The sequence below is a fragment of the Galeopterus variegatus genome, unplaced genomic scaffold, assembly GCF_000696425.1.
Source record: "Galeopterus variegatus unplaced genomic scaffold, G_variegatus-3.0.2 Scaffold248, whole genome shotgun sequence".
Classification (NCBI taxonomy): domain Eukaryota; kingdom Metazoa; phylum Chordata; class Mammalia; order Dermoptera; family Cynocephalidae; genus Galeopterus; species Galeopterus variegatus.
In genome coordinates this window covers 635,307-641,652 of record NW_007726359.1, presented here as the reverse complement: position 1 = coordinate 641,652, position 6,346 = coordinate 635,307, and the positions used below count along the sequence as shown (strand labels likewise).

Genomic DNA, 6,346 nt, shown 5'->3' with positions numbered 1-6,346 from the left:
AAAAAAAAAAAAAAAAAAAAAAAAAAGATTATTTATTCCAGTATAATTGATAATTGCAAAATAGTAAAAAACAACTTCACTGTTTATATGTATGAAATTGTTTGAATAAATTATGGCATGTCTACACAATGGAATACTGTTACACTTCTCTCTGTGTAATGGAGACTCAAAAAAGGATTACTCAAGGGCTGAACCCGTGGCTCACTCAGGAGAGTGCGGCACTGGGAGCGCAGCGGCGCTGGGAGTGCCAAGGCTGCAGGTTCAGATCCTATATAGGGATGGCCGGTGCGCTCACTGGCTGAGCACAGTGCGAGCGACACCAAGCCAAGGGTTCTGATCCCCTTACCTGTCACACACACACACACACACACACACACACACAAAGGATTACTCAAAGCAACGTGAATGCAATGAGAAGCCTGAAGGGACTGCACCTCAGCAACTCCTCTGTTAGAAGGAGAAAACCAGGTATAGCCCCAATTCAAAGTTAGCTTCTGTTTTTTATTGTAAAGACAAGGAAGTTTTACAAGAAAAATCAGTTGATTCAGTCACTTCAAAAGGACACAAAGACATGGGCAATGTGACAAAAGTTATCTATGGCTAAGTATAGCTTAAACAATAGAAACTAGTAACATCAGCAAAATTAACAATGTGACATTCCAAAGTACAATTTGTGAAAAGCTAAGGTAGTCAAACTGTGATCATTAGCTAAAATATAACCTCTCCTTAAATGATTTAAGCCAAAGTTAATTCTTATGATTAAATACAAGTATAATTGTCTCTAAAGTTTTCACCAACAGACAGCTTGCCCTTAGCAAACATTTTTTCACATTTTTCCCTACAGCAATTCTTTAAAATCTCTTAACAGGACTGGTATGTCAACCACCTGTTAGCTCTAAAATCATTAAAGTATAATTTTTCCCTATAGCAATTCTTTAAAATCTCTTAACAGGACTGGTATGTCAACCACCTGTTAGCTCTAAAATCATTAAAGTATCCAATCCCATACCTAAACAGTGATTAGAGTTGATAAGATGGGCTTTTGCCCCCTAGCTGTAGACCATTGTTCTTAATGGAGGGCTTTTGCCCCATACGTGCATTACCTAAAAACCCTATTCTAAAAATCCAATGAAAATTAATATTTCTAACTCTCTATATTTCTCCCCTATTTAATTGTTAAAAAGAATCAGAAAAAATCAAAGAGGCTGAGTCAACGGTGGAAGCAAGGACATTCTGATGAAGAAGAGTTAGCATTACTTCAGCTGGACAAGTCCATTGGAACATGGAACATAACAGTTTAATAACTATAAAAAAACACAAAAGACATAAGATATTAATTCCAGCAATAATCCAAACTCTTATGTTTAAACTGGAAAACCAGCAGGTAGGATTCAGACAATGGGCTAAATCATTTTAATGATTAATAGTAATCTTTTGAGCTTCTTCTTGAAGCTGTGTCATTTGTTGTTTAATTATTAAGTTTTGAATATCTCCATGTAAATCAGAATGAAAAGCTCCATGTAATAATCTGCAGGGGCTCAGGGGCGGTGGGCCCCAAACCTCCCAGTAGCCCCTTTTATCCCCCCGCCACGGGATGAGCAAGAGAGGGAAATGGTAGGATTACTCCTGCCACCCTAGTGGCCAGGAGAGCCTGGGAGGAAGGTTAGGATGCCACCCACCTATTCAACCCCACAGAGAGACACTCAGGAGTGGCAGGGGTTCCGTCAAGCAGTTCCTTTTATTTTCACACAAGCACCTGCTTTTATAAGCATATGGCAAGGGGATTTCCTGACATCAACCTATCATCTTAAAGGTCATGTGAACATGCATCTTGCTCTAATGCTTTGCTTTTGCAATCACACGGTGAGCACAAGCATGGAAATATCTTTTATCCAATAATTTTTTTTTTCCTTTTTGTCTTTATTACTGACCGGTAACGGGATCGCAACCCTCGGTGTTGCGCCCACACCGCGCTCAGCCAGTGAGCAGGAACCGGTCTCCACATAGGATCCGAACCCTTGGCGGGAGCGCCACCGCGCTCCCAAGCAGCGCACACTCCAGTGCGCCACCAGGCCGGCCCTATCCAATAATTTTAAACTATGTCTTTCCTTGGCCACTCCCCAGCAGCTTCCATCAGGCGCCATCTTTATCTCTCCTGTCCAGGTGGATATTTTCAACAGATTACATACGTGTATGTGGGTAGGGTCATGGCTAGTTCTCTGCCCCAGGAGGAGGTGTGTGGCCTCAATGCCCCAACAATAATCTTTGTACATTCCTCCATGCAGTGGAAGAATTAAAAGGAATAGAAATTATACACATGTTGCAATATCCTGCATCATGATTAAGTTGACCTCAAGTCCAAAGAGCTTGTTGGTGTTCACTGATCCAGGATACAGCTGCCTCTAAGCCATCTAATCTTCATAAAATTTCTTGGTTAATTTTAGTTTGAGATAGGAACTCAGAAATTACATTTTGAAAATAATCATTCATTGTGCTGTTTGAATAGAATGAGTTAAAGCCACAACTGCAGTAGCTGCTGTGGCAGCAATAGCTGTTGCAGCGATTATGGAGGCGATTCAAACACCCAAGAATCTCTTAGTGTGAACTTGCTCTAGAGCAGAGATGACTTGTTCCAGGGTAAAATTCCCCATCCATTGTCGTGTGAGGTTAACAGGTAACCAAGCTTCTGCTCTCTGTTTTAGTATAAAAACATATGATATATTAAGAGTAGTAATATTAAAATGAGTAATGCAAGGAGTGAACCAAGTAAAATTAGCTGGGGGAGTAATATTCAATTCAGAAGTAAAGGAGAAAGAGAAATTTGTAGATATCATAGCAAATATGTAAGGACAAGAGGTACAAATCATAACTGAATCAACATTATCTTGTGCTATCCATCTTAATTTAAAATTTGTGACTTGTCTGACTATGCGAGGGAAAAATGGAATAGCAAGATGACAAATTGTCCTTTTAAGGGGAGAGTAATAAGATCATATCTTAATCTTAAAATTGGACCAGCCAAAACTGGATTCCAATTATAAGGGGATCCAGAATAATTAAAAGGAAGAGTGTAATTCCAAGTAGTGTTGGAATGAAGTACTAATAAATTTTGTGGTCTGCAATTTTCCAATGTAATATTATTATTAAGTAATGTTTTTTCAGTAAAATTAATGGAATGGCAAGAGATCCAGTTTAAATCTCTACCATCTTCTATGGAAATCCAGGGATGGGAACAGATAGGAATACAAGGTTTAGGATATTTTCCATTTTGAAAAACTCCTGGAACTCCAGCAGTTGAAATAAAAAGTTGATGTTTTAATGCTAAAAGTTGATCTGGATTTTTTTATTATATAATTCATATACCATTGAGGAGAGAAAGGAATACATAAATTATTATTTGTCCAATTGGGTATAACACAAATGGGTAATTTGTCAGTGAGGAAATACCAATCATAGATGAGTTTATGCCATCCTGCATTGTATCCTAATTTATAGCAGGATTGTCCACATTCTTCAAGAGGGCCTGAGAGAGGGAGCAAATCACCTCCAGTGTGAGCAGTATCATTAGAAGAAAGAGGAGGTTCATGATCCTCCCAGGTAAGCAGATCAAAACCAGGAGGATTCAGTATATGTATCCAATAAAGATGAGTACTTACAGCTGAAGAAAACACGTGGACAAAGTTAACAAAATTAAAATTACCTTAGATCCTGTTGAGTTAATAGTTATGTGCGAGAGGATGGCCATAAACAAATTATCCAGTGTTGGAGGAGCACCCATTTCTTGAATTTTGGCTTCTGCTCGACTAACGAGACTTTTTAAATCTACCCCAGGTCGGTATGGGGTTTGTTGTTGGCGTTGTCATTACTGGCGGGTTCGTGTAGGTTGGAATGGGGATGGTTGTTGGCAGACAGCTTGCCCTTAGCAAACATTTTTTCACATTTTTCCCTACAGCAGCTCTTTAAAAATCTTAACAGGATCGATATGTCAACCTGTTAGCTCTAAAATCATTAAAGTATACAATCCCTTACCTAAACAGTGATTAGAGTTGATTAGATGGGCATTTGCCCACTGGCAGCAGACCGTTGTCTCTTAATCGAGGGCTTTTGCCCCATAGATGCATTACCTAAAACACCTCAGTGTAAAAACCAACAAAGAAGATCTCTATGAACTGATACAGAATGATATCCAGAATATATTGTTAGATGATAAAAGAAAGTTCATCAAAATGACTGTAGATGTAATAACATATTGAGTCAAAAAGAACCAAATGATATCAAAGAACATATAAGCAGGCAGATAAAGGAAAGCTCTTCTTTCACTATAAGGGAAACTAAAATGCAACTAATAAACGTGGAGGACTAATACAGGAAGAAAATCAAATCATCATTTTGCATCCATCATAATGATCCTAGGTTCAGGCTAGAATCATCAATGGAGACTGTATTAGTCAATTTTGTGTTGCTATAACAGAATACCTGAGACTGGGTAATTTATAAGAATGGCGGTTTATTTGGCTTACAATTCTGGGACAGCTGCATCTGGCACAGGCCTCAGGCTGCTTCTACTCATGGTGGAAAGTGGCAGGCAGCTAGCAAGTACAAGCACATCACATGGCAAGAGGAAGCAAGAGAGAGAAAGGGAAGGTGCCAGGGTCTTTTAAACAACCAGCTCTTGTGGGAACAAACAGAGCGAGGTCTCACTCGCTACCCTCCCTCCTCCCCCAAGGAGAGCATTAATCCATTCATGGGGGATCCGCCCCCATGACTCAAACAGCTCCCGACACTGCCACACTGGGGATCAAATTTCCACATGAGTTCTGGGAGGACAGTACATCCAAACTCCATCAGATGCTACAACCACTGGGTTAAAGTTTGTTGGGGAAAAGGATATTTGTAATATTTGTATAATCCTTAAGCAACTCCCCCAGATTACTTATCACTTACAAATTTACCAGTTACAAAGAGGACACCACCTTAGCCAAGAGGTTAAAATTAGCATCATCAATAATACGACAAAATGGATGACATGCCTCCTGATGGGGTTTACACCATCACAGGTATAGTGTTCCTGCCAAAAATGCACAGTCTGAACCAAATCATGAGGAAACAATTAAATAAACCCAAACTGAGGAACATCCTACAAAATAAGGGCCTGTTAGTCTCCAAAAATGTCAACATCACATAAGGCAAAGAAAGACCAAGGAACTGTTTCAGATATAAAATGGCTAAAGACTGCATCAATATTACAACTGTTGTGCATCAAAGGACACTCTCAACAGAGTGAAAAGGCAACCTACAGAAGGGAAGAAAATATTTGCAATTTGTATACTTATAAGGTGTTAATATCCAGAATATATAAAGAACTCCTACAATTCAACAACAACAAAAACAACATGATTTAAAAATGGGCAAAAGACTTGAATAAGCATTTCTCCAAAGAGGATATGCAAATGGCCAATAAGAACATAAAAGATGCTCAACACCACTATTCATTAGGGAAATGCGAATCAAAACCACAACAGAATACCACTTCATACTCATTAGAATGACTTCTATCAAAAAAAAACAAAGCAAAAAATAACAAGTGCTCTGAGGACACGGGGAGATTAGAACACTTATGCACTGTTGGTGGAAATGTAAATTGGTGTGGCTGCTGTGAAAAACAGTATGGCGGTTCCTAAAAAAATTTAAAATAGAACTGCCATATGATCCAGCAATTATACTTTTGGGTATATAAACAAAGAAATTGAAAACAGGAACTTGAACAGATATTTGCACACCTGTGTTTGTAGCAGCTTATTCACAATAGCTAAATATATATATACATACATATACATATATATATATATCTACATACATACATACATATACATATATATATATACACACAGTGGAATATTATTCTGCCTCACAAAGGAAGGAAATTCTGACACATGCTACAACATGGATAACCTTGAAGTGTTGTGAGGCTGCCACACGGAAAAGGAACCAGAACACCCAATTGAGAATTTTAAAGGGGGATTTTATTGGCCAGCCGGCAACTGTTCCTCCAAAAAAGTCTTGGAAGGAAGCCACCCTGAGTTTAAGTTTAAGGGGTCTTTTAAAGGCACATAGTCTGGGCCAGCCCCGTGGCGCACTCAGGAGAGTGTGGCGCTGGGAGCACAGCGACGTTCCCGCCACGGGTTCGGATCCTATATAGGACTGGCCGGTGCGCTCACTGGCTGAGCGCGGTGCAGACGACACCACACCAAGGGTTGTGATCCCCTTACTGGTCACGAAAAAATAAAAAAAAAAAATAAAGGCACATAGTCACATGGGCAAAAAATCGTATAGTCACATACTTAGA

The 6,346-nt window shown here is 39.2% G+C and overlaps 1 protein-coding gene across 1 annotated transcript in view; it reads right to left on the bottom strand.

Annotated features, from left to right (window-relative positions):
- The window catches only part of SOD1 (superoxide dismutase 1, soluble), a 115,895-nt gene that overhangs the window by 42,683 nt on the left and 66,866 nt on the right, over positions 1–6,346 (bottom strand). The gene's annotated exons all lie outside the window — the stretch shown is intronic.